The sequence below is a fragment of the Sus scrofa genome, chromosome 2 (assembly GCF_054392235.1).
Source record: "Sus scrofa isolate SSC_HxYL_T2T_F1_AM1 chromosome 2, Sscrofa_HxYL_maternal_Yorkshire_Landrace_v2.0, whole genome shotgun sequence".
NCBI lineage: Eukaryota > Metazoa > Chordata > Mammalia > Artiodactyla > Suidae > Sus > Sus scrofa.
In genome coordinates, this window is record NC_139384.1 from 110600546 (window position 1) to 110627544 (window position 26999).

At 37.5% G+C, this 26999-nt stretch overlaps 1 protein-coding gene across 2 annotated transcripts in view; it reads right to left on the reverse strand.

The window, feature by feature from the left end:
* LOC102157568 (uncharacterized) overlaps positions 1–26999 on the reverse strand; it is a 1229235-nt gene that overhangs the window by 885483 nt on the left and 316753 nt on the right. The window contains exons 8-9 of one of the 2 annotated variants that reach the window (XR_014838321.1): positions 26528–26725; positions 2258–2353 (exon numbers count right to left, since the gene is read on the reverse strand). The gene's annotated coding sequence lies outside the window, so the exon portion shown is untranslated. The remainder of the gene's footprint in view (positions 1–2257; positions 2354–26527; positions 26726–26999) is intronic. The other variant, XR_014838323.1, reaches the window with a different exon arrangement.

The following is a 26999-nucleotide window of genomic DNA, read 5'->3' on the forward strand; positions in this document are numbered from 1 at the left end:
ATTTGAGCTCTACTTTTTACAAATTGGATATGCGAGTAAAGGAGAAAGATTCATCTGCAAAGGTAGGAATGGAGCCAGGACAGTGTCCTGAAAGCCAAGTGAAGAGTCCCTCGTGAGGGAGGGAATGGTCACCTCAGTGAAATCCTGCTAAGAAGGAGAGCAAAATTAGCACATGAAAATGTCCCTTGGGTTGGACAATAAGGAGGTTTTGGGGAACCTTGACAAGAGTGATTTGTTTTCAGTGGTAGGATAAAAACTCAATTAGAGTAGGAATTAAACATGAGGAAGTGCAGCCAGCACCTGCAGTTAAATAGTTTGAGAAGTTTTGTTGAGAAAGATAAGAGAGAAATGGGAAGGGGCTAGCTGAAAGGAATGACAAGGCAAGAAGGAATTGTTCTTAGCATGGAATATATGCATGATCCAGCAGAGAGGAGACGACTGAGTTATCCCTTCTCTCCTCTTTGTCAAAAGATAAGGCTCTAAGCATTTGGAAGAAGGGGTCCAGAGCTCAAGCAGAGATCTTGGCCATTTATCAGAAGACGTTCCTTCTATTCGTAAAACGGGAAGGAGGAGTAGGTGGGTGTGGAAACTACAAGATTCCTAGAAGTGGTGGCAGCAAGATGATGGCTAATTTCATCCCAAAGCTCAGAGACATCACATTGTTTAGATCATGCTGAAAGGATACAGTTTCCATCTCTGTTAGTCAAGGTAAGCGATGTTTTACCGGGGTAAAAGACAGTCGAAAAATCCCAAAGGCTAGCAATAACAAAATGAGTTTTTCCTGCGTACTATTGTGTGTATCGCTAGTCATCTGTAGCTTGGCTCCACTTTGCCCTTTATTTGGAACTTTGCTGACTGTCTTGCAGAGGAAAGGAAGACAGGCAAACTATGCCCTGACTCTTAAAACTTCTTCCAGAAGCAACATGACAAATTTCTGCTAATATTCCCTTGGTAAAACCACATCAATGGCCAGGCCTACATTAAACAAGGCAAAGATATACGAAGATACTAAAGAGAAAGCTACAGAACATGGGTGAAGAATGATGCAATCCATAGGTTTTATAGATCATTTCTATCTTCCAGTTTAAAAAAAAAAAAAAAATCAGAGGTAAAGCGAATGTCCCAGTTAGGGATTTTTTTTTTAATTCTATAACCACCTGTTCTCCACATCCACGCTAATTAGACTAAAATAACTAGTATATTTAAGAACATTCACTAGGCTATTGCCACCTCTTAAACTATCATTCTAGCTGTAACTTTAGTTCCTCTATGGTAGATGGTAACAAGCGATTTCTGCCATTTATGCATTAAGTATTTACCACGTGCTAGCTTCCTGTGTGCTAGTTATACCAGAATTATTAAGACCCACCCCTGCCATAAACAAAGCTGTTATATTTTCCATATGATAAATGTATAAAATATATGCCTTACAATAATTTTCATGTGGCTAAATATCTTACTTCAAGAAAACTCTAAGAAACACATATGAAATCTGGATGTTGACTCCTAAATCATGTATTTTACAACCATTAAATGGATATTCTCTTGAAGAAGGTTAAGAAATACTTATGCAAAAGTTTACCCTTTGAAATTGTGCCTGAATTGTGCTATTTTTATTCAAAACATTTTATTTATTCATAGCCAGCAGAAAAAAAATTTTAACTTTATTAATTAAGTAAATTATTGCATAGGATGGATTCATTGAGGAAACATTCTGCTAAGGTTCAAAATGCAGACAGATACTTTTAACTTGTAGAATTCAATGACAGATAAGGGAAAGAAAGAAAGGTTGAACTATCTCATCTCTACATGAAAAAATCTAAGGCTTCCATAAGCTTTCCATAAATTAAAACACCCTCACTGCTAACTGACCAGCATAGTAATAGGATAGCAGAAAAATTTTCTAGCAAATATAGTTTAGCCTTTAAACAAAGTTCTTCATGCTATTTCCCTATATTTAAAATGATTCCTATCCAGAGCATATTGCTACTTTGTATTCCTCTTGATATTTTCATTTAAAAGAGAGCCGCTGTGCAAAATAATGTCCTTGTCTGTCCCTTCCTCATACAAACCTCCAATCAAATTTAATAAAGCTAGTTTGATACAATGCCAGCCTACACTTGGTTTACCCTTGGTCGACTTTAATAGGGTCAAAAATATTTTCGCATTGGCAGTGTACGCATTAATCATTTTTCCAGAGGATTTAGAAAATTGGAAGAGACAAGGCCAAGCAAAATTTTAAATTAATTGGGCCTACCCCAGCCTTCCAGGGTCACCTTGTGGCAGTTGTCCCACATTTTCCAGGTCATGGAGTTCCTGTGTTTCCTACAGCTGCCATGAGGAGAGATCCATGCTGTGGGCACACAAAGGTGAAAGAATTTCTCTCAGAAAGTGCGAATTTTCCTACGGCAACCACAACAATTGCAGTTTCCAGATTGTCGCCAGACACTAACCACTTAAATAATGCATGCTCGGCTGACGCCTCCACTTGTGCATTTTCTAATCGAGTAGTCAGGAAAATTTGCAAACACTCTGTCATTTACCATAAATCCGCTGCCTACTTATAACCACAGAGTAATTAATTTTAGGACTGCTCAGCATTATTAATTTCAGCCAGAAAAATTTGTTTTCAGAATTGTTATGTCCCCCATTTTTGCCTCCATCAATATGCATCGAAAAAAGTTGAAATAATTTTCTTACCAGGGAAGGTTTATTCAGAATAATGTTCCCAAGAGTCTATGTGATAGCAGTAATGGATCTACAGTTTGGGTTCTAACCTATACTCATCTACTCACTCACACTGTCTGGCTGATTCACCAGAAAATGGTGACAACATAAACTAAAGGCTCTCATGACCATATGCTGCAGTAGTCTTTAAAGCCTTAATATGCGATGGGCAACCACTTCATGTTTGGTCCGTTTAATATAGATAGGGTAGAAGTTCCTGTCGTGGCGCAGTGGTTAACGAATCCGATTAGGAACCATGAGGTTGCGGGTTCGATCCCTGCCCTTGCTCAGTGGGTTAATGATCCGGCGTTGCCATGAGCTGTGGTGTAGGCTGCAGACACGGCTCAGATACTGCATTGCTGTGGCTCTGGCGTAGGCTGGCAGCTACAGCTCCGATTGGACCCCTAGCCTGGAAACCTCCATATGCCGTGGGAGTGGCCCAAGAAATGGCAAAAATATATAGATAGATAGATAGATAGATAGATAGATAGATAGATAGATAGGGTAGCGATGAGCTCCACACTCTGTACAGAAAATCATTTGTATCCTTTGAGAAAAATAGCAAATGCTGGATCCAAGCTGTATCTATGACCTACACTGCAGCTTGGGGCAAGCAACACCAGATCCTTAACCCACTGAGTGAGGCCAGGGATCAAAACCACATCCTTATTCTCATGGTTACCAGTGGGGTTCCTTTTTTTTCTTTTCTTTTTTTTTTTTTTAAGGCTGCGCCCACAACATATGGAAGTTTCCAGGCTACGGGTCGAATTTGAGCTATAGCTACCAGCCTGCATCACAGCCACAGCAGTGCAAGATCTAAGCCACATCTGAGATCTATACCATAGCTCATGGCAATGCCAGATCCTTTACCCCTCTGAGCAGGGCCAGGGATCGAACCTCCATCCTCATAGATATTAGCCAGGTTCGTTACCACTGAGCCACAACAGGTACTACCACTAGTGGGGTTAACTCACTGAACCACAATGGGAACTCCACAAGTATTTCTCACTTGTTTAAATGATTTTAGCATCTGATAGAAAAAGAGAATAAGAAGCTTGACCAAGGGTAAAAATAACTTGTAGTGGAGTACACAGTTATGAAAATCTCGGCAGTCACATGTATATCTAACACACACAGAATGAAAACTGAGCATTAAATATGGTGCATTTTTTTTCTTAGTAAAACTAAATCTGGCACTCTCTTATTCAATATTAGTGTTCTGCCTAAGCAGCTGCATGGCATGTCACAAGGCTGTCCATATTATAAATACATAATGAGCATGAGAAAATTGGTATATCTTTGTTTGACTAATAACCAGATTCCTCCCTATCTGTAGCAGGAACCCAGAGCCAGCGCAAGTATTGGCACTTTAATTGCCATGGAAGATTTCGTTTACACTTTCCACTGCATGAGTGATCAAGAAAAAAATGAAGGGAAAGTAAACTAACATCTAGAGAGATAAACATGACTCACTGGGAAATCAGACATGGTTAAGTAAATTCCAGGATGTTTGTGGTTATCTGGGTCTAAACACTGCTGATAATTCTGACTGCTCTTGTTTTTAACCATTTTTCCTCTGGGCGCTTCTTAGCCCAAGTGCATCCTTATAATGACCTTCAACCTTTTGATTATGAACAGTCTGATTGTTAGATAGCAAGGGAGAGATGTCATTCAGCATTAATGAAATCACTAGTAGATTGCAAAATGCTCTCAACAAGACCATGATCTAGAGAAAAACTAAGATTTTAAGAGCAGGGTTGAGAAAACCTGACATTGTTACCATCTTTGTACTGTACTTTATTTTGAAAATACAGTAGGGTCATTGTGAGACGATGTTGCTACTGTTATAGTGAAAATAGAAATTCCTAAAAAGGATCAAGTCACAGACACATAAAAAAGATGATAAGCATAGAAAAAATATGTCAGAAGGGGAATTACGTTTAGCAAAATCAGCCTCTTGAACTTGGGAACCTTGAAATATTTGACACACACTCTTGTTCAGAGCTGGGAAGTAAGAGCCTAAAACCTTGCACCGAGTGTGAGGTCCAGGCTCAGCAGGATCTTCATCATTGGGGAACCTGTTAGGAACACAGATGCTCCAGCCCTATCCTGACCTACCTACTGAATCAGAATCACCCTTTAACAAGATCTAGAGATTCAAGGGCACAATAAGTCTGAGAAGCACTGGTCTAAAACATAACTGAGGAAGGGAAAGAAATTTTGCAGATATTACACAAATTGTTGCTGAGAATGAGCTTTCCACCTCTATTTCAAGGTAACTAATTGCATTCTAGGTCCACAGTTCTTCCCCCCCCCCCCAAGTTTTCCATATATAAAAACAATGTTACTCCAAACACAGACACAGTTAGCACATTTTCAATTTCACATCAAGCGTGGGCCCACTTGAAAGAAGAGAAGCACTAGATACTTAAAAATCAAGCAAGGAGAAAATAACTAACATCTCTTTAGTGTTATTAAGTTTTCTGGGGTTATATCACATGGACTTTCTTAACTCTTCTGATCCAGCCTCTTGTTTAGAGTAATTAATTTGACAATCGTGGCTTTGGAGTTATAAAATTTTATCTTCTTGGTTACAAGGCAAAGCCCTGAATCCTCCTAAACTGGTGAAACAAAATCTACTCAGTCCTGAAGTCTGCAGGGCTATGATAAAGGTTCATGAAAAAAAAAAAATTAATCACCATGATAAATAATTCAAACATTATGTAACTAATCTAGAAAAAGAATAGAGTTCAACCCCATTAATTAGTCGTTACAAACTACTGACTTGTACTAAACACCAGTGGTGTTTCTTGCGTAAAATATTAGGGAGTTAAAACCAGGATATGTAGTTAGAATATGGGACTTCAAAACACATGATTTTTTGATGGAAATACTTGTTATTAAATTGAGCCATCACTGAGCTGTTATGCTGCTCAATATTACTCTTCTCTATTAAATCAAATATTTAAACTTTAATTCATGATATTTTGTTGAAAGAAGCACCGTGCTGATCCTCACTATATTTTGACAGCAAACTGAATTCTTGTTCACAAGTATAGGATTTGTTTAGCTCCAGGCATCTGTGTTTGGATTACAAGAATGCTGATTGGTTCCTTGCCAGGGGCACCCAAAGGTCAAACTGTCCTTTTAAAAGTCTCTCACTCTCTCTCTTTCTCTCTCCTTCCTTTGTCTCATTAATCAGAGTTAACAGATAGAGGAAAAGGCAATCATTTAATTCTTTTTCAAGGATATTTTTAAAAGCAGAACTCAGCGTTGGTGTGAGGTCAAGTCGATGTGAGTACAGATCACACTGGCACACTTCTGACAGGTGACCTGAAACCTTTCAAACTGACATCTGTCACAGAGACAGACACAAGTTTTCTAGCCTGAGAGCTTGTTTTCCTGACATTTCATTTTTCATCAGATTTTGAGAGAAGGGAAAAAAGATGAACTTGAAAAAGTCTTGCCAGGGGCAGAAAATAAGATCAGGTTTTCTGCAGCTGCCTGACTCACCTTTAAAGGTTAGAGGTCTAGCAAAAGTGAACAAAAAAGATCTCAGTTTGATGCTATTGGATAAAAAGGACATGTTATTACTTTAGAAACATTTTTGAGACTTGCATAACCATTAGGCAGCATTACAGAAGAAATGGAATCAGAGTGAGATTACACATCCATTTTAAACCCCAATTTTAGAGTTTAGTCATGGAGTAAATCAAATCCAACCTCACCTATTCATCTGGCACAAAAGATGAAATCTACAGGTGCATGAATTTTCTTTCTCATGAATTGAATAATTTCCTGCTCCTATGATATTGAAATGGCCAGTGAAATTTAGGTTAAGGTATTAAAATTCTTACTTTGGATGAGAGGGATTGCTGCATTAAAATAGTCACATGGTTTATCTGGACTGAAAAACATTAAGAAAACATGCTACTGAATGATAGAGAAAAAAATCAGAAGTTCAAAGACAGTTGGGTTATATAGTCTTGGCTCAACTTAAAATGTGATCCTGGGCAAGTGACATTTCTGTTGCAATTTTTTATCACCTATAAAATGGGAGAAATCGTTATCTGGTGGAATTCTGGTGAGGATGAAATAGGAGACTGTATTTGCACACTACTAAATATAAAACAGTGCATCAATGAGTGGAAACTACAATGTGCTCATCTTTTTTATCCTAGAATTTAATATAGTACTTGACATGAAGTTAGCATTCAAAAAGTAGTTCTTGATTTTAGATGAAAGGTAAAGTATTTTTCAACTGAGTCCAGGAAGTTTTTCTATGAGCAACTGCGTGGTTGAAGTTTGGGAAATGTATTCCTATAGATCATCTCCAGAAGTGGATATAAGGGCAATAACTTAGGAATTCTCTAAGAGATTGAGCACATACTAGACCATGTAAGTCCAAAGAACCTGGCAAATCAAACTTATTTGGACAGAATTATCCATATTTTATAAAATAATGGCTCACTTATTGCAAACTGACCAGCATTCCCTTGAGTATCAAATGAGTTTTCCACCATAACATTGATCATAGTATAGAATGTGAGAGGTACAGAATTTACTAAGTAATGGGAGCTAGATAGCCTGGATCAGGCCAACTAAGTGTAAGAAATCTAGCTTACTTTGATAAGTACACCATTAAAACAGTCTTAAAATGCTCTTTATGTATCCTTCTGATAAACCCTCCTCCATAAAGACAGAACACGGCAGAATTTGACTTGCACATTTATGATACTTCATACATAGTGCTTATTATCAAACTGTTAAGTGGAAAATGCATGACAAGGTTAAGACCTACAGGTTTGAAAGTTTGGGTGTGACATAACTTTTGTAGGTAAATTGGGATCCAGAGCTTAATATTCTACCAATAATTCTTCCTTTTAATCTTATTTTCTTTTGCCTTTTAAATGAACTACAGTTAATTTACAATGTTGTGTTAGTTTCAGGTGTAGGGAAAAGTGATTCAGTTTTACATATAATTCTTTTCAGAATCTTCTCCATTACAGGCTATGACAAGATACTGAATAGAGTTCCCTGTGTTATACAGTAGGTCCTTGTTTATTTTTTATATAGTAGTGTGCATATGTTAAGCCCAAACTCCTAATTTAGCCCCCCAATCCCGACTATCCCCTTGGTAACCATAAGTTTGTTTTCTACATCTGTGAGTCTATTTCTGTTTTGTAAACAAGTTCATTAGTATCTCTTTTTTTAGACTTCACATGTAAGCGATACCATATTTGTCTTGCTCTGTCTGAGAGAAATACACATACAGACACCATATCTTCTTTATTCATTCATTTGTTGATGGGTACTTAGATTGCCTCTACATCTTGGCTATTGTAAATATTGCTATATTGCTGCTATGACATTGCAATGGGTGAATATTTTCCCTTTTTGGGGAGGGGGCGGTTTAGGGCTGTACCCGTAGCATGTGGAGATTCCCAGGCAAAGGGTTGAATCGGAGCTATAGCTGCCATATCCAAGCCGTTTATATGACTCACACCACAGCTCATGACAACACTGGATCCCCAACCCACTGAGCAAGGCCAGGGATTGAACCTGCATCCTCAATGATATTAGTTGGATTCGTTTCTGCTGAGCCACGATGGGAACTCCATTTTTTGAATTAGAATTTTATCCAGATATATGCTCAGAAGTGGAATTGCAAGATCATATAATAACTCTATTTTCAGCTTTTTAAGGACCCTCCATACTGTTCTCCATAGCAGCTGCTTCAATTTATAGTCCCACCAACAGCGTAGAAAGGTACCTTTTTTTCCACACTCTCTCCAGCATTTAGTATCTGTAGATTTTAATGATGGCCATTCTGACTGGTGTAAGGTGATATTGTAGTTTTGATTTACACTTCTTTAATAATCAGCAATATTAAGCATCTTTTTATGTGCCTATTGGCCATCTGTATGTATACTTTGGAGAAATGTCTATTTCGATCCTCTGCCCATTTTTTGATTAGGTTATTTCCTGGGGCTTTTTCTTGTTTTCTTGACTGCTTTTTTAAGGCATAAAGAAGTTTCCAGTCTAGGGGCTGAAATGGAGCTATAGCTGCCGGCCTACACCACAGCCACAGGATTGTCAGATCTGAACCACATCTGCAACCTACACCATAGCTCATAGCAGTGCCAGATCCTTAACCCTCTGAGCAAGGCCAGGGATTGAACCTGCATACTCATGGATATTAGTTGTTACCACTGAGCCACAACAGGAACTCCCTATTTGGATTTTTTAATATTAAGTTGTATGAGCTGTTTCCATTTTTTGAAAATTAATCCCTTGTGGATAGTATTGTTTGCAAATATTTTCTTCCCATCCTTAGGCTGTCTTTTAGTTTTGTTTGTGCTTTCCTTTGCTATGAAAAAGATTTTAAGTTTAATTAGGTCCCCATTTGTTTATTTTTGTTTTTATTTCCATTACTCAAGGAGACAAATCCAAAAATATATTCATGTAATTTATGTCAAAGTGTGTTCTGCCTAGATTTTCCTCTATGAATTTAATAGTATCCAGTCTTACATTTAGGTATTTAATCTATTTTGAGTTTATTTTTGTACATGGTGTTGGAGAATGTTCTAATTTCATTCTTTTATAAGTAGCTGTCCAGTGTTCCCAGCACAACTTATTGAAGAGATTGTCTTTTCTCCACTGTATATCCTTGCCTCCTTTATCATAGATTAATTAACCATAACTGCATGTGTTTATTTCTGGGCTTTCTATCCTGTTCCATTGATCCATATGTCTGCTTTTGTGACATTACCATGCTGTTTTGATGACTGTAACTTTGCAATATATTCTGGAGTTAAGAAGCTTGACTCCTCCAGCTCCATTCTTTGTTGTCAAGATTTTTTTCACTTTTGTGTTTCCAAATAAATTTACCTTTTTTTTTCATTTTAGTTCTGTGAAAAATGCTACTGATAATTTGATAGAGAGTGCATAAAATCTGTAGATTATCTTGGGTAGTATGGTCATTTTAACAATATTAATCCTTTCAATTCAAGAACATGGTTTACCTTACTACCTATTTGTGTCATCTTCTATTTCTTTCATCAGCGTCTTACAGTTTTCAAAGTCCAAGTCTTTTGCCTCCTTAGGTAGGTGTATTCATAGCTATTATATTCTTTTTTATGTAATGGTAAATGGTATTTTTTCCTTAATTTTTCATTCTGATATTTCATTGTTAGTGTACGGAAATGCAACAGATGTTGTTCCTGTCCTGGCTCAGCAGAAATGAATCTGACTAGTATCCATGAAGATTCAGGTTCAATCCCCAGCCTTGCTCCGTGGGTTAAGGATCTGGCATTGCCATGAGCTGTGATGTAGGTCCCATATTGCTGTGGCTGTGGTGTAGGCCAGTGACTACAGCTCCAATTTGACCCCTAACCTGGGAACCTCCATATGGTGCAGGTGCAGCCCTAAAGAGACAAAAGAAAGGAAATGCAACAGATTTCAGTATAATAACTTTGTAGCCAGCAATTTACCAAATTCATTGATGAGCTCTAGTAGTTTCCTGGTAGCATCTTTAGGATTTTCTAGGCATAGTATCATGCCCTCTGCAAACAGTGATAGTTTTACTTCCTCTTTTCCAGTTTGGATTCCTTCCCTTTTTCTTCTCTGATTCCTATGGCTAGGACTTCCAAAACTATATTGAATAAAAGTGTCACCAATGGTCATCCTGATGTTGTTCCTGATCTTAGAGGAATACTTAGAGGAAATGCTTTCAGCTTTTCACTGTTGAGTTTGATGTTAGCTGTAGGTTTGTCATATATGGCCTTTATCATGTTGAAGTATGTTACCTCTATGTCCACTTTTTGAAGAGTTTTTATCATAAATGGCTATTGAATTTTACCAGAAGCTTTTTCTGCATCTAATGAAATGATCATATAATTTTTCTTTTTCAGATTGTTAATGTGGTATATCACATTGATTGACTTGCAGATACTGAAAAGTCCTTGCATCCCTAGGGTAAATCCACTTGATCGTGGCATATGATTCTTTTAATGTCTTGTTGGATTTGGTTTGCTAGTATCTAGTGGAGGATTTTTGTGTCTATGTTCAGTGATACCGGCCTGTAATTTTCTTTTTCTGTGCTATCTTGGTCTGGTTTTGGTATCAGGGTGATGGTGGTCTCATGGAATGAATTCAGAAGTGTTCCTTCCTCTGCAATTTTTTTGTAATGGTTTTGGATAATCTTATTTTCAATTCTCCTTTTAGCACACTTCACACTAATATGTGTAAATAAAACTAATGTATGAGTATTTCATGTCAGAGAAATCTATTTGGTATATAGTTTAGCATGGGAAGCAATGAAACATATAGTATTTGCTAATCCTCTTCATATTTCAGATTTTTAGTTTCTGTTCTTTCTTTAAGTAGAACCATAATCACCATTCTGCATGTTGCAATTCTTGGTTTTAAAAAGAGACTCCTCAAAAATAGTGAAAACAACTTGGAACAATCTTATATCTATTTTTTAAACTCAGGGTGTCCTATGTTGCTATTTTGGAGAAGTTGCCTCATTTTTACAGTTCATTATCACTCTGCTCTATTTTCCTGAAAAACCTGAGAAAACTTTTTTACACAAATTTATTTTATGTTATTTTTACAAGATATGTTCTGCATTGTTGTTTTGATGATATTTATTTTAGTGCTGATCACAAAATAAGATGGCATGAGAATGTTAATCTATACTACCTGGAACCATCAAATTATAGAATCATCTAAAGAAGAAGAACATAAAAGTTTCTTTCAGTAAATTTTGTATTACTTTGGAGATCTTGTCAGCTTTACTGGACATTCTAATATACTTCTTTTAGATTAAAAATATATTATCCTTAATGATAATGTGTTTGAATCTTTTAATAACATTTTTATTGCAATTCTTGATTCAATTTCTAACACTAGAATTTTAAAGGGACAAATACATTTTTATTATTTCTGAAATTGTATATAAACTGAGATATATAATCTGTAGATTTCTGCTTCCTTAACATTTATTTATTCACAATTACACACCATTTAGGCACTGGAATTTACAAGTGCTACTTGATTTCCAAGAACAGGCAGGACCCATTATGAGACTGTTAAAGCCTTTCTTTTTCAAAACAAAAAGTTACATTGTTCTAACATCAAGTGAACTAAATTGCCAGAGTTCAATTTCAGTTCAGAAGTAAAAATCCAAAAGAGATGAGTGGGTTTCCTATTTAGTGCAATATTTTAGACTTAGTTTCTCAATTGTTGAAGAGGAATGATACAAAGTAATATTTCAGAGTCTATGAACAAGCACATTTCATCTGCTGGGTGGCTTCGGACAAGAAAAAGGCGCTGTTATGACATTAACTTTCTTCATCAGTGCCCCCCTCCTGCAGTCAAGAAAAGTTGCTCTAAAGTCCTGAGCAAGGTCTACATCTGATGAGGAAAATAGACTGTAGCATGGCTGTGAGAAGCTGTCCACCTCTGCCAGTCCAGACAATACATACAGTTCAGGTGAGGAAGCCTTCATCCACTGGTAAGACTTGCAAAGGAAGACACACTGTTACCTCTACCTTTTCACTTAAGGCAATGCTGCCCAAAACTTTTCCTCAGCCTTACCTGGACCTCTTCTTTGCCCCATTTTTTCTATCTGTGGCAATGCCTGACTTTGCTAAAGAAATGTTTCTTTCAAACATTTTTTTTCTTTTCTTTCTTTCTTTTTTATTTTATTTTTTTTTCCTGCGTCTATTGCATGCAGAAGTGCCCAAGCCACAGCAGTGACAATCAAGATCCTTAACCACTAGGCAACAAGGGAACTCCCAGACATTTTTTTTTTTCTTTTCTGATTACATCAGCAATACATACATGTTTGTTGGAGATAACCTAGAAAATAACATCCAAGAGCATATATGCTCTCATTTTTTTCCTAAGGCTTGTTTTAAATACATGAGGACACACAAAATACACAATTTTGTATTCACTTTTTTCAACATATCATAATTATTTCCCCCTTGCTATAAAAATTATTTTTAAAGAATTTTACTGGCTGCATAGCATCCTTTCAATATTATCTCAATGATGTATTTTATGCCCTTTGCCCTTTTATTCATTTATGATTTAGTGAGCTTTCAAATCATTTTATATGTCTTTATAGATTGAAAAGTAATAACCTATTCAAAAATATTTCTTAGATTATGTGTATATTTTAAATCACTTAAGATTTTTTTTTTTTGATGTATATATTGTTTAACATCTATGACTGCAAACATATTGATCCTTAGTTTGGGAGGTTTTTTGTTTTGTTTTGTTTTTTGGTAGTTGTTCATTCTATTTTTTCTACTTTTTGGATTTTCCCTATTGCTTTTAAAACTTGGAATTTTTCCCCTACGTAGAAAAAAAATCACTGTATTTTCATCTTGTTTTACAAAGTAATGTTTAATGATGATTATTGCTAAAATTGAATGGCGAGTACATGGAAATTCATTATACTATCTAACCTACTTTTGTATGTATTTCAAATCTTCTATATTAACAAAGAAAAAAATGGAAACTGTTTAGATTTATTTGCATTCTATAGACTCTTACTTTTTCTAAAATACCCTTCCTGGGCTCTGATGGAGACAGTAATGACTTGAAGTAAAGAGTTAGTGAATAATAATGGCATTATGCCAATTGCTCTCAAAGTTTAGCATCCCCAAGAATCACCTAGGGTATTTGTCCTAAGATTTTAATTTGAAAGGGCTGGTGTGAGACCTAGGAATTTGCATTTTTAACAAGCACTAAAAGTGATTATACTGAGGTAGTCCATGGACCACACTGGAATAATGCACTCCATATTTTAAAATAAGATGAGTGATTTCAACACATGGTGCTGGAACACTTGAACATCCATATGCAAAAAAAAATAAAATAAAATAAAAAAAATTTTAGTCCATATCTTACACCATATATGTAAATTAACTCAAAATGGATCATATTAAATTTTTTTAAAATAAGTAGAGAGCTAAATGTAAGACTAAAATTTCTAGAAGTAAACATAAGAAAAACTCTTTGTGGCTTTGGATTATGTGAAAATGTCTTAGGTAGAACACCAAAGCATTATCCATAGAGTAAAAAATTGAAAAATTGGACCTAATTAAAATTAAAAACTTCTGTTCATTGAAAGACACTATTATGAGAAGATAATGGAAGGACAAGCCAAAGGCTGGAAGGAAAATTTTTATAGCACAAATATGATAAAATGTTTGTATACAGAATATACTTTTTTTAAAAAACCCTTAAAACCTAATAAAAATAAATTACCCAATTAAATGATGAACAAAATATCTGAACAGACTTCAACAAAGGAGATATGCAGATAGCAAGTAATCATATGAAAAGATGCTTAACATCATTTGTCACTAGGGAGATGCCTAATTAAAAATTAAAATTGAAAACCACAATGAGTTACTACTACATAACTGTAGAGTGGCTAAAATTCAAAAAGACACACAAGAATTGGCAAAGATGAGGGGAACTGGAACTTTTATACACTGCTGATGGGGATGTAAAGTGACATAGCCACTCTGGAAAACAATTTGGCAGCTTCTTAAAAAGTTAAACATACACCTACCATATGATCCAGCCATTCCATTCCTAAGAATTTGGCCAAGAAATGAAAGCCTATGTCTGTACAAAGACTTGTCCCCAAATGCTCATAGTAGCCTTACTAATAATAGCCCAAAACTGAAAACATCCAAGTATCTATCAACAAGTAAATGAATAAGCAAGTTATTGAATGTGCATACAATGGAAAACTAGCTATCAATAAAAAGGAATTAACTGTTGATGTATGCAACATGTATGACTACCAAAATAATTATTTTGAGTGAAAAAAGGCAAACCAAAGAGTGTACACTTTATGGTCCCATTTACATAAAATTCTAAACAACGTAAACAAATCTATACTGACAGAAAGCAGATCAGTGATTGCATAAGGAAGAGGGGAAGTGGGAAGGAGAATTAATTATAAAGGATCATGAGGAAACTTTGAGGGATGAAGAATATTCTCATTACCTTGATCTCAGTGATAGTTTTATGACTAGATAGCTATGTCAAAAATAAAACATAAATTTGACTATAGATTCTAGAGGATACTGGTTTTCTTGACTTCCTTTCCCTCATATCCCCTCCTGGGATAACTCAGTTTCCTAAATTGACTGTTGGCTCTTGGAGTAAAACCTAACAGATGAATTTCCAGAAGAGCTGTGTAAAAGTGAAGTATAATAAAATGGTATTGTATTTTGTTTCATTTTGTAGTAAGCTCATGAAAAATCAATCTGTCCTGAAGGAGCTGCCTCTGTCCTGGTTTGGATTCCCCAGGAAGAAGACTCTAAGATAGAATTTCCTCAGGATCAATCCCTGTGGGAAAAGAAACAGGATGGGATTGAGGGAGAGGTCAAGCTGTCATGCAGGCCTTGCAGCTTCAGCTAACCCCACACATTCTCTGGAGCTTAAGGGGAAGTAATATTTTTAATTAAATCCAAATCGATGATAGCCATGTGACTAAAAGTCATAACATGTACACTAGATATCAGTGAGTTCAGGTGAGGCTTGGTCCAGGGTTTAAGGGATATTACCAAGGGCCCAGTTTCCTGCCATCTCTCTGTTCTGCCTTCCACATGTTCAGCTCTACACTCAGGCTCCATTACACGGTCCCCTCAGTTCCAGACTTTTATGACAGAAAATGAAGGCTATGGTCACATCATACACCACATCCTCCCACCAATACCTCAGTGGAAAAGAGACTAAAAGTCTAGTACCTCCTACAAAAAAGAAAAGGTTTCTCTAACAACAACAAAAATTTAATCCAGCAAAATCTCCTAACATCTCTCCACCTGGGCTATGTGCCCATACCTGAACCAACTTCCCTGGTCAGACTTATTGGCACAGTTCTGGAACTCAGGCAAAATCAACTCCTGCAAAATGGAGGATGTGGATTTTCACAGGAAACATCTGGGCATTTGTATCAAGATGTAGACAGAACAGATGCTGAGACACAAACAAAACAAGTGATCTAGTGGAACTACAATGATTTAAGGCAAAGACACAAGCAGTGGGGGAATTTGAGGGACAAAGTCAATAAAAAGGGTACAATTGACAGCCACTCCAGTATCACCGCAATCGGTCAGCTGACCCTGCTCACTCATACATAATCTGCTTTTATTTTCCCCATGAGTAAACATATCCTCATCTTTTCAAATTAAAAACTACAAGAAATGTCAAAAATGAAAAAAAAAAAAACATTTTAAAATTAAACTCTATTAAAGAAATGCTAGTTCAAAAAAGACATAATTGGGCTCTCTAAAACCTGGCAGCTCCCGAACGCCAACAAGTTTTTCTCTTCGCAAGTCTGTTCTCAGCCATTCCAAGAAAGGAACGGAGAAGAACAGAGCTATATCATTTTGATGACAACCCACTTCTAATCCGCAGGATCATATGCCTTTGCACCCTGTTCAAAGGAAACTTGGCCTAGAAAAGAATTAGTTTCATAACAAACCAGCCACTCTGAGAATAGAGGTGAGAAGAGATCGGGGTGGGGGAAGAATCTGAGATGTGGAAAGGAGTTGGCGAGTTTAATTGCCAGTTCATATGCAGCTTCACGGTTGTGGTCAATAACCCAATGGACTTGGCTTCTAGTTTCCCAGTCAAATCCGTATTCAGAAGTAGAAAATAGTAAAATCTGGAAGGTGTCTGGACCTTCTTGAGATATCAAAAAGGATATTTTTTTTTGAGTCACTGAGGCAAATACAATCATTTCAAGGAAAATAGATGACTAGTAAAGGTCAGTATCTGCAGGACCATCTTCGTTATCCTCGAGTAATATTTATTGAGTATATCATTTAAAGACATGCCAAAGTCCCTCTTTTTATAAAGCTTAGAACCAAGTAGTCAAATGCATAGTTTTACTGACACATGAAATTCAGAGAGATAGAAGACAGAGGACGGCTATAAAATTGGGAAGTTACTATGATGTTAAAAACAAGCACAAAGCACAATGTTACATGAATAAAAGCTCTACCTACGGTATGATCAAAATAATAAGTGTATAATAGATGAGTATAAGGAGATTCAAAGATTATTATTTAGGAAATAATAAAATTTAAGCCAAATGCCAAAAAAATTAAAAAAATAAGAGAAAAACAACTCTATGGCTGGGAAGACCGTCCAGTTGATTCTCTTTCCCATGGATGTGTTTCAGTGGCACTATTCCTTAAGCCGCTTTTATTTCTTCTTCTTTCTCCACTTTCTCTAAGTAGTTAACATTTCAAGCAAGCTTCACACCTAAGAAGTTACTGTTGTTAATGAAGCAAATGGTAGTAATGAAACTCAAGCTGAGGGGGGAAAAAAAACTATTCTAAGTTCTAATAAAAGTCCTTAGAGATTAAAACCATGTAGATAAAATATGCATAATACTTACTTTTTTGTGTCATGTTGATGAAATAAGCAAAAAGACATGAAAAATTAGTTGCTTTCAACCAATCTTTTCTCCTCATCACCCTGTCACCCATCAGGCCACTAAATACACTAGAGAATGATTCTGGGAAACAGAAGACATGCTCCTTTGGTTCTCTTGATTTTCTCTCATTTCTGTGAATTTAATTTTCTGTGCGAGCATGTGTCTGAGCTGGGGCAGACAGATTGGTGCAAGGTTTCTTAAAAACAATTTTTTGCTCCATCAGACACAATATATTCTGCTGAAAGAGAAGAAAGCACTATACCCCAGGGGGAAAAAAGTTTCCCCAAAAGTTTGTTCCCTCAAAACTTTACAATGGAAGAAGACATCCCTCTTGGGTGATTTAATTTAATTGTTATGTTTTTTAACTTTGTTCTGGGGGAAATTAAGCAACCATCGGCTGCACTTCATAGACAAATGCCACTTTTTGGTAGATAGAACACAAAACTAGGAATCGGAAAACCAAAAAAAGAATCCTGGCACAGCACCGGGTGATTTCATCTCCACATGCCTAAATTTCCTGTTTGCAAAATGAGATAGAGCTTCCCACTCGTCACTTCTTTCTTGGAGATGCTGTGAGGACTAATAGTCTTCACTCTGATTTTTTTTTCATCCAAGAAGCAGAGATTTTTAATGGTGCAAAAGACACATCTTGATAAGTATGGAAAGGGCAACAGAGCCAGGATTCTGTGCTACATTCAGTGGTACAAAGGTAAGGCATGATCTGTGCTTTCCAGATGCCATAACTGAAAGGGCATCAGATATTTAAATAGGTAATTGAATATGGGAAAAGTCAAGATATACTTAGGAACAGATCAAATTGAGCTGAGGCTTAAGAGGCAGGAGAACCTGGAGGTTAAACTACAGACTCCAGATCCTGATTCTGAAACTAGAATTCTAGCTGAGTGAACTTGGACAAGTTTCTTTATTTTATAGTGCCCCAGTTTCTTTCTCTGCAAGAAGGAGATAATAATAGTACCTCCTTCATAGGGATAATATATACAGTGTTTAGAACAGTCGATGCCTGGTGTATAAGTGGTATTGTTATTGTCATTGTTAGATGAGTAATATTACCCAGGCAAGGAATGGTGAGAGGGGCCCTCCAGGTAGAGAGAGCAGCATGAATTGCAGAGGACTGAAACAGCACAATTGGTTTGTAGGAACTCTAAGAAATATCCTATTCCTAAACCCTAAAAGTCCAAGCAGACAAGGCCAATATAGAAAGTTCATGGAGCTTTGATTTAATGTAATAGGCAATGGAGGGTCACCAAAGGATTTTAGATTAAGAAGTATCATGGTCAAATTTGCAACTTGGTAAATAATTAAATGAAGATGCTGACAGACTATGGTAGATTGTTTGCAAAATGGCCACAGTTATTTCCCTCCCTGTATTCACTACTCTTTATAATGTCTTTGGAGGTATTCTCCTAAGAGATGGAATATATTTCCCTACCTATTTAATATAGGTTGGATTTGAATTTGCTTTCTAGAGTCCCAGGACCAAGTTATCTGTGCCGATTCCACACCTAAACTTCAAGGGGTACTATGTTATTCTATTTATTCTCATGTAACCCTGCCTCTACCATGTGAACAATCCCACATTAACCTGCTGGAGGATGAGGACATATGGAATGGGGACAAGCTGTCCAGCTGAAATCATCCTGGTCCAACCAGCCTCCAGCTGACCTAATAGCTGGCCATAGAGCCCAGTCAAGATCAACTGCCCAGCTGATCCCAGCCTGAAGTACCAATCTGCAGAATAATGAACTAAATTAATGGTTGTTGTTTTAATCATTTAGGATTTGGAGTAAGTTGTTATGCAGCAGTAGCTAAGTGATACACATAGTATAGAATTTTTCAAATGACTAAATTCTAATACCAGGCCTAAAGTGGTTTATATATGCACATGCCAATGAAAACATGATGAGTGTTACAATGACTTTTTTTTACACCTGCATCCATGGATATGGAAGTTTCTGGGCTAGGGGTCAAAGTGGAGCTGTAGGCTGAGGCCTATGCCACAGCCACCACAAAACCAGAACCAAGCCACATCTGTGACCTATGCTACAGCTTACAGCAACATTGTATCCTTAATCCTGAGCCATGCCTGGGATCAAACTTGCATCCTCACAGATGCATCTAATAACAACATTTGTTAAATGTTGCATCTAATAACAACATTTTTAATTAGGAGAGAATTATATATTTTACAGTGATCTTTCATGTGAATTCTTACTAGGATAAAAAAACAACTATTGGTATAATCTGAAACAGGTATTATTATTCCATTTCATAGGGAAGCTGGTGACTTCTATAATCATGTAATGGAAATGACATTGGAATATGGGACTTCTAATAGCTGGTTGATTTTTTTTTAACCATATCACTTTGCTTACCTGGGAAAATAAAGATATCATTGATCTTATTCGTGAGTTTTTTTCAACAAGTGCTTCAGAGTTTTCTGTGTGTGAGGCACTGTACCAGGAATAGAGCAGTGAACACACCAGTCACAATCCCCACCTTTGTAGAGTCTTAGTGAAGGACAAAGGTAAGTAAATAGACAAGTACCAAACAACATGGTGTTACAATAGCAGACATACAGGATGTTCTCAGAACCGGGAATCAGTGGAAGCTTTCCAAAAGAAGTAACATCTAAACTGAAAGCCAAAGAATGACTGAGAATTGGCCAGGCAAAGTGATGTCAGTGAGGAGAAATAGCATACGCGAAGTCACATAGGTGCTCAAGGCACATTCTTGGAACTGAGAATAATTACTCAAGTTTATAAACTGTTCATACATGCTACCAGTGGGGAGAAGGAAGCTGGAGACAACAGCAGGAATATGCCTTTACAGGATTCATGGAATTTGGCCAGTATCTTGAAGGCAATTCAAAGTCACTGAAAACCTTTTGAGTAGGTCTATGATATAGCCAGCTTTGTGTTTTAGAAGGATAATTTGACAGGAATGTAAGGACAGAATTGAGAGAAGAGTTAGTAGAGGCTGGGAATCAGTTTAGGAAGCGGGGGCAGTAAGTCAGGTAAAGAATGATGATGCCCTGAGACAGGGAAGGTGGTCATGAAGATGAAGAAAAATAAACAGAACTAAGATACACTCAGGAGGAGTTCCTGTCATGGCTCAGGGACTCCTCCTAGTATCCATGAGGATGCAGGTTCAATCCCTTGCTTTTCTCATTGGGTTAAGGATCTGGCATTGCCATGAGCCGTGATGTAGGTTGCAGACATAGTTCAGATCCTGCATGGCTGTGGCTGTGGCATGGCTGCATCATGGCTGTGGCATGACTGTGGCTGTGGCAGCTGTTGCTCCGATTAGACCCCTAGCTCGGAAACTTCCACATGCGACAAGTATGGCCCTAAAAAGCAAATACATGTATATTTGGGAAATACATGGAAGAGTTTAATTAGATGTTGGTGAGCAGGAAGCCTACCCCAGATTGATGCCTTGGGCAAGCTGGTGAATGGTCATGGTGATCATTGGTTCCTTGAGACGGGGACCTGGGAGAGGAACTGTGTGGAAGGAGAAAGTATTAACTCCATTTTTAGGCATGTCCAGTATGATATTCTTATGGGATGTCCAACAGGAGAGGTCCAGTAGGCAGTTGAGGAAAAAAGGGACATGAAGAAGGGTGAATTTAGTTTCTGTGGTCTCTTAAAGAACTGTGGATACTTTAGCATAACTAGATTCAGATGCAGGCTGAAAAGAAATTTAGCAGCAATGGTATAAGGTGGGATGAGCCTTTTCCCTTGGTCCACAGGAGTAAGCAATTTCATGGGGAGCTTCTAGAGTGCTTACACCTCAGGATCAGGGCTGGATACCTGCAGTGATAGGAAGCAAGCCATTCTGAAGCTTCTAGTTTGGCAAATTCATGGGAGTGGGTGGTACTCAGAGAGCAGCGTTTTGTTCTCTGGCTCCCAAAAGAAGGCAGCAATCTAATTAGGTTACTCCTGCTTCTCTCCACCATACAAATTGGGATAATTGACAATTTATACCAACTCATTTCATCATAAAAACATCTCTGTGATATCAGCAAAATATCCCCCACTAGTCCCCACTTCACAAAGGAAGGCACTAAAACTCTTAGTGACGTTCTGGGTCTCATAATTAGTAAGTGGCAGAGTTGGGATACTAGAATTCCAGCTTTTTCTAAATTCAGCATTTTTTTCATTAAAAAGGGAAAAGAATGAACATCATATAACATCTTAGCTAAAGGGAATTTGAAAGACTTAATATAACATTAATTTCTGGTATAAGAGATTTAAATACAGGTGATGTCTCCAGACAAGTTGAAAACATGAGGATGGAAGGAGTTTGGCTGAGAATACGACTTCAGTTTTGAACTGGAATTGGTGGGCAAAAAGTGACCAAGGTCTAACTAGAACAGTTCTTGTTTCTCTGTAGCTGTGAATTAAGGCCTATCCTTTAGATAAGCAGGGTGGAAGCTAGAGCTTTTCAGGAAATCATCTCTCCCCACATTCTCTTTATTAAGGGGACAATTAAGAATGGACCACAGTATATTCTCAAGGCATGTTCAAGTGAATACAGCTAAGAAAATAAAATAAGGATATTACTTGTTAACCCTGGCTCTAAATATAACTCCTAAGAATAACTTTGAATACATTTAATTGTATTTCCAGGTTACCCAGGAGGTAAAGGGCCATATTTCTACTCACTCACCAAGAGCATGTGAGTCTTAACTGATAAATGCGTTTAGATGAAAGAAGCCAAAAAGTTGTTATTTATTAGAAAATACCATAACCAGAGCATCTCAGGCTATATTTCCTCTTACTACTTTTCTGACTTTTTCTTTGAAGGTCGTGGAGATGACCGAGTGCACCGAGGTTCACAGTATGTGGGATTATTTATGCAACTTCTTGTGGACATACAATTTAAGCTTGACCAGTTTGATCACTCTGGAATGAGACCTGGCCAAGTGGCAGGGATTAATCTGCCAGGAGATAAATTATTTTGTTGGATTTTTTTTTCCCTTTTCCTGGTTTAAAACATTTTCCTCCAATAAATAATCAAGTCGTACACTGGAAAACGAAAATGACTGACCTCCTCAGAAAGTAAAAAAAAGTCTGAAAATGGAAACTGGAGAGTTTCCCCTTCTAGTGTCCAGTGAGTGAGAAAATGTACTTATTTATTTGAAATGCCAGCAAATGGGCTCCTATGTAATGAAATATTTATGGAAATTGCTTCTTTGGCCCTCTACAGTTGCTGATAGAGCTTAACGAGAGTCAGGTAAGGAAGCCAGAGCGAAGGTATGTCTTTTTATTTATTTATGGTTCAAGCAGGTTTCGACCAGAAAGCTCACATTGGGAAATCATACAGGTAGGGCCATACATGACTGACAATAATAGTTATTTTCCATTTTCATTGAATCGTTTTCCATAGCTCAGGAAGATCAATCTTAAAGGATTTCATTATTTGCTTGGTTCTGTATTTAAGCCTTTCCTCTCTGGTTAAGATACAGTTATCGTAGCTTTAATTAAAGTTGATAATGTTGAGTACCTGCCATGCTTTCAGAATTCTACCATCAACACCTTCATTCTCTTTTTTGTTAGCTACTTTTTATTTGTTTACCTGTTTGTTTCCCTAGTCTTTCTATGTCTTGAGAATCAGTTTTATTTTACCAACTCAGGATAAGGCCATTTTCCATTCCTTCTCACTTTGAATAATATATATCTATCCCATTTAAGATCATGCATGTTCAAATTGTAGCAATGACCCTACAAAAGCAATTTCAAAGCAATTCTTAAAATATCTGTATGAGCTACACTCATAAAGAATGAACAGTGTCTAGCATTCTCAAACCTTATATGTACCAAATAAAGACATTCCAGTGAGAAAAGGGGCATCTTTGCTTTTCAGAGATCACTTGGTAATACTAGGGCTGTGCATATTTTCATGATGTTCGTCATGATTTATTGAGAAACCTTGAGAAAGTCACTAACTGGAGGTTGCAAGAAATAATCTCCAGCATTACTTAAAAAGCATCCCAACATGTTTACTTTTGCTATTTCTGGATTTTAGAAAGCGATAAATTAATAGAAACACAGAACTTCACAGCTCAAAGTAGCCTTACAAACCATCTGATCAAAATTCCTCAATTTGTGAATAAGGAAACTAGGATCCAGAAGCATTAAGTGAATTGAACAAAGGCACAAAATAAGCTGCAAAGCATAAACTAGAATCCAGGTCTCTTGACTCCTGCTTCAGTATTTTTCAACAACATCAAATGAACACATCATGATCATCACACACAAATACATGCATACTAGGAAAACCAGCTATATACATGAGTCTAATAAAGTTTTCAAAGATCACACATGATTTGAGCAAGCTGCTAACTTATGACCCTCATGTGTGTTTCAAACAGTGTAGTGGATGCCATGGCGCACTGCCCAGATCCACCCTCTAAGACTAGACGTCCCCCCTCCCCCAGCTTCTGGGAGGGATGGCAGTCAACAGTCTTAACAGAGTCTCTCTTCCAGACTTGCCTTGGCCAAAGACAGCCCAAGGTTAAAGCTCTGCATTGAGTGACCAGGCAACACCAGGGTGTAAAAGCCCAGCTCCTTGACCCCAATTTGGAAGACTCCCCAGCTCCAGAACTTCTCCTGGCTCAGCCTAGGCTTTTGTTTCCCCTGCACTGCAATTCAAATTTTCTTTATCTCAAACCCTCCTTCTTTCCCCCACTCCCCACAAGTGGTCATTCTGAGAGCTCTATGCCCCAAAACTCTGCCAGCCCTGCAAATCTTCCTCACAGAGTCAGCCTCCCAGAAAACTCAACCAAAGGTATACAGCATCATGGTTAAGAGCATGGGCTCTGGAATCAGACTGCCTGGGTTTAAATCCTCAGTCTGCCACTTTCAAGCTGTGTTCCCTTCAGCAAGTTACTCTTAAATTTATTTTTGATCAGATTTTTTAAAAAAGAGTAATATTAAAACCTGCCACACAGGGCAGGTATGTATTACATGAGATAATCCATGTTGAAGTTGTAGTATAGTGCTTGGCACAGACTAATTGGCAGTATCAGTCAGGATGCTAAAGGAAACAGATGGCATATTCAAAATAAAGGACTATTTACAGGGGTGTGGGCAGAGTAAAAGCACCAGTAAGGAATGGTGAGGCATCCAGGGACTAGCAACAGTGGGAAGCCAGTATCAGTCCTAGGCTGGACAGGACAAGTAGTCCAAACAATAGTACAGATACACAGTGAAATGTACACAGCCTGGAGAGGGCTGGTGATATGAAAGAGGCAACCTCCACCAGAGGCAAAGCATGAGAGGAAGTGACTCCTGCTAGACCTTGAGAAGGGAGTTAGAGAATGAAAATAAGGACAGTGGGTTCTCTCTCCCACCTCACCCTCTGGTTTCCTGCTGGTCTGCCATTGGTCAAACACAACCAGAAGACAGGCAAGAGATGCCAGGAACACCAATACATAGAGATCAGCATCCCCACCCTCCCTTCCCCCATGCCCATCCTCCCTGCTACCAACACACACACACTTCAAAGAATAGGACAGGATAAAGAAATGCAGAAATGGATTTAAAGGACAAACTGATAATGACCAGCATGGTAGTCCTCAAATATTAGCTATTATTCTAATTTGTGCAATTCCTGAAATACCCTTTCTTTGGAGTCTTGGTGTTCATAAAACTTCAAGCTAATCTGAAATTTAACTGTAAGATAGAATAGAATTATTTTTTTAAAAATCAACACTTCTAATCAGTCCAACCAGCCCATTGGCACAATATCTGGCACAGAGTAGGTGCTCAATATAGGTTAACTAATGATTTGACAAATCCATTTTAAATGAAATAAGATTTTCTTGAACAAAAAAAGTAAAGAAATCCCTCTGGGAGATACGTTTTGACTTCAACATTTTCAACATACTTTTAATTTACTGAAGTATTTTAGAATTGTCAGAAGTTATATTCACTGAGTTCCTTAAAAGAAAGTAGACAAGGGATTAATTGCCAAAATTTATAAACACCTTCTGCAACTCAATATGAAGAAAACAAACAACCCCATCAAAAAATAGGCAGAAGATCTAAACAGACAATTCTCCAAATAAGACATACAGATGGAAAAAAAAAAAACCCACAGGAAAAGATGTTCAACATTAATAATTAAATTATTAGAGAAATGGAAATCAAAACCACTATGAGGTACCACCTTACACCAGCAAGACTGGCCATCATCAAAACAATAAATGCTGGAGAGGGTGTGAGAAAAGGGAACCCTATTACACTGTTGGTGGAAATGTAATTTGGTGCAACCACTGTAGAGAACAGTATGGAGATTCCTCAGAAAACTAAAAATATAATTACCATTTGATCCAGCAATCCCACTCCTGGGCATCTATCCAGAGAAAACCATGACTTGAAAAGATACATGTACTCCAATGTTCGCACTATATACAATAGCAACCTAAATGTCCATTGACAGAGGAGTGGATAAAGAAGATGTGGTACATATACACAGTGGAATATTACTCAGCCATTAAAAGGAAAGAAAGCAGCATTTGCAGCAATGTGGATGGACCTAGAAATTATCATGCTAAGTGAAGTCAGTCAGACACCAAGACATCAACATCATATGCTATCACTTACATGTGGAATCTAAAAAAAGGACACAATGAACTTCTTTCCAGAACAGATACTGACTCACAGACTTTGAAAAACTTACGGTTTCCAAATGAGACAGGCTATGCTGGGGGTTTGAGATGGAAATGCTATAAAATTTGGTTGTGATGATCATTGTACAACTATAAATGTAATAAAATTCATGGAGTAATTTAAAAAAGAAAATTATCAAATAAATTCAAGTGTGGATTGTTACTCTTTCTCACTTTACTCTTTCTCACTAACAGAATGAAAGGTTGCCAGAATAAAATTCTACATTCAAGTGACGCAGAAGACAATACTATAATATTTCTCCCCTCCCAAAAAAAGATTTTATCAAAGGTAATAAAACAAATTCCACTGATGGAAAAGTCCTTTTTTTCACCTGATTGAGACCTTCAAAGTACATTTCAAGGCATGGAGGAGAGACTGCCCTTTCTCCCATAAAGGAAGAAGAGCTAGGCATGGGGCTAGCTGTGTAACTTTGGATATCCTTTCTGAGTTTCAACTTTTCCTCCACAAGACAAAAAAATAAAAAACAAAAAATAAAGAATTTTTACCTCAAAGGAAAAAATGAAATACCTTAGGTCATGTCAAGTGCACAGAAGTGGTGGTAGAGTTTCCTATCTCAACTTACATACTTGTATATGCAAATACACAACTTCCAGGGACCTACCTGTCCATCACCAAGGAAGCCTGGATGCTGTCATTCAAGAGTGACTTTTCCCACTTCCACAGGGGCAACAAGAAGTGGCAGAAATTCCAGAAGAGTCCAATCTCCTGTCTAGACTCTGAATTCCTCCAAAGCGTGGAGCCCAGGCCTTCTCCGAGACATTCAACCAGAACTTGTCAGCCTGGGACCCATGGAGTCTACCTGAAAAAAAGGAGGGGAAAAAATTGCTGTTTAGGGGAGATGACCCACTGATTATATGAGACCCTCAAAGAAGTGGATGACCCAAAAGGACATTAGGATCCCCTGCCCTAAGAATCAGACCTGAGCAACCTCATTAACCACACCCCACTGCCAGACCCACCTCACCTTGCCATGGAGGATGCCAGCATCCACCTCCCTCCCACCCCAGACAACCACCACCATTAACCAACACTCCAAACACACTTCGCAAAGGTAAAGGCTGGGGTTTTTATCT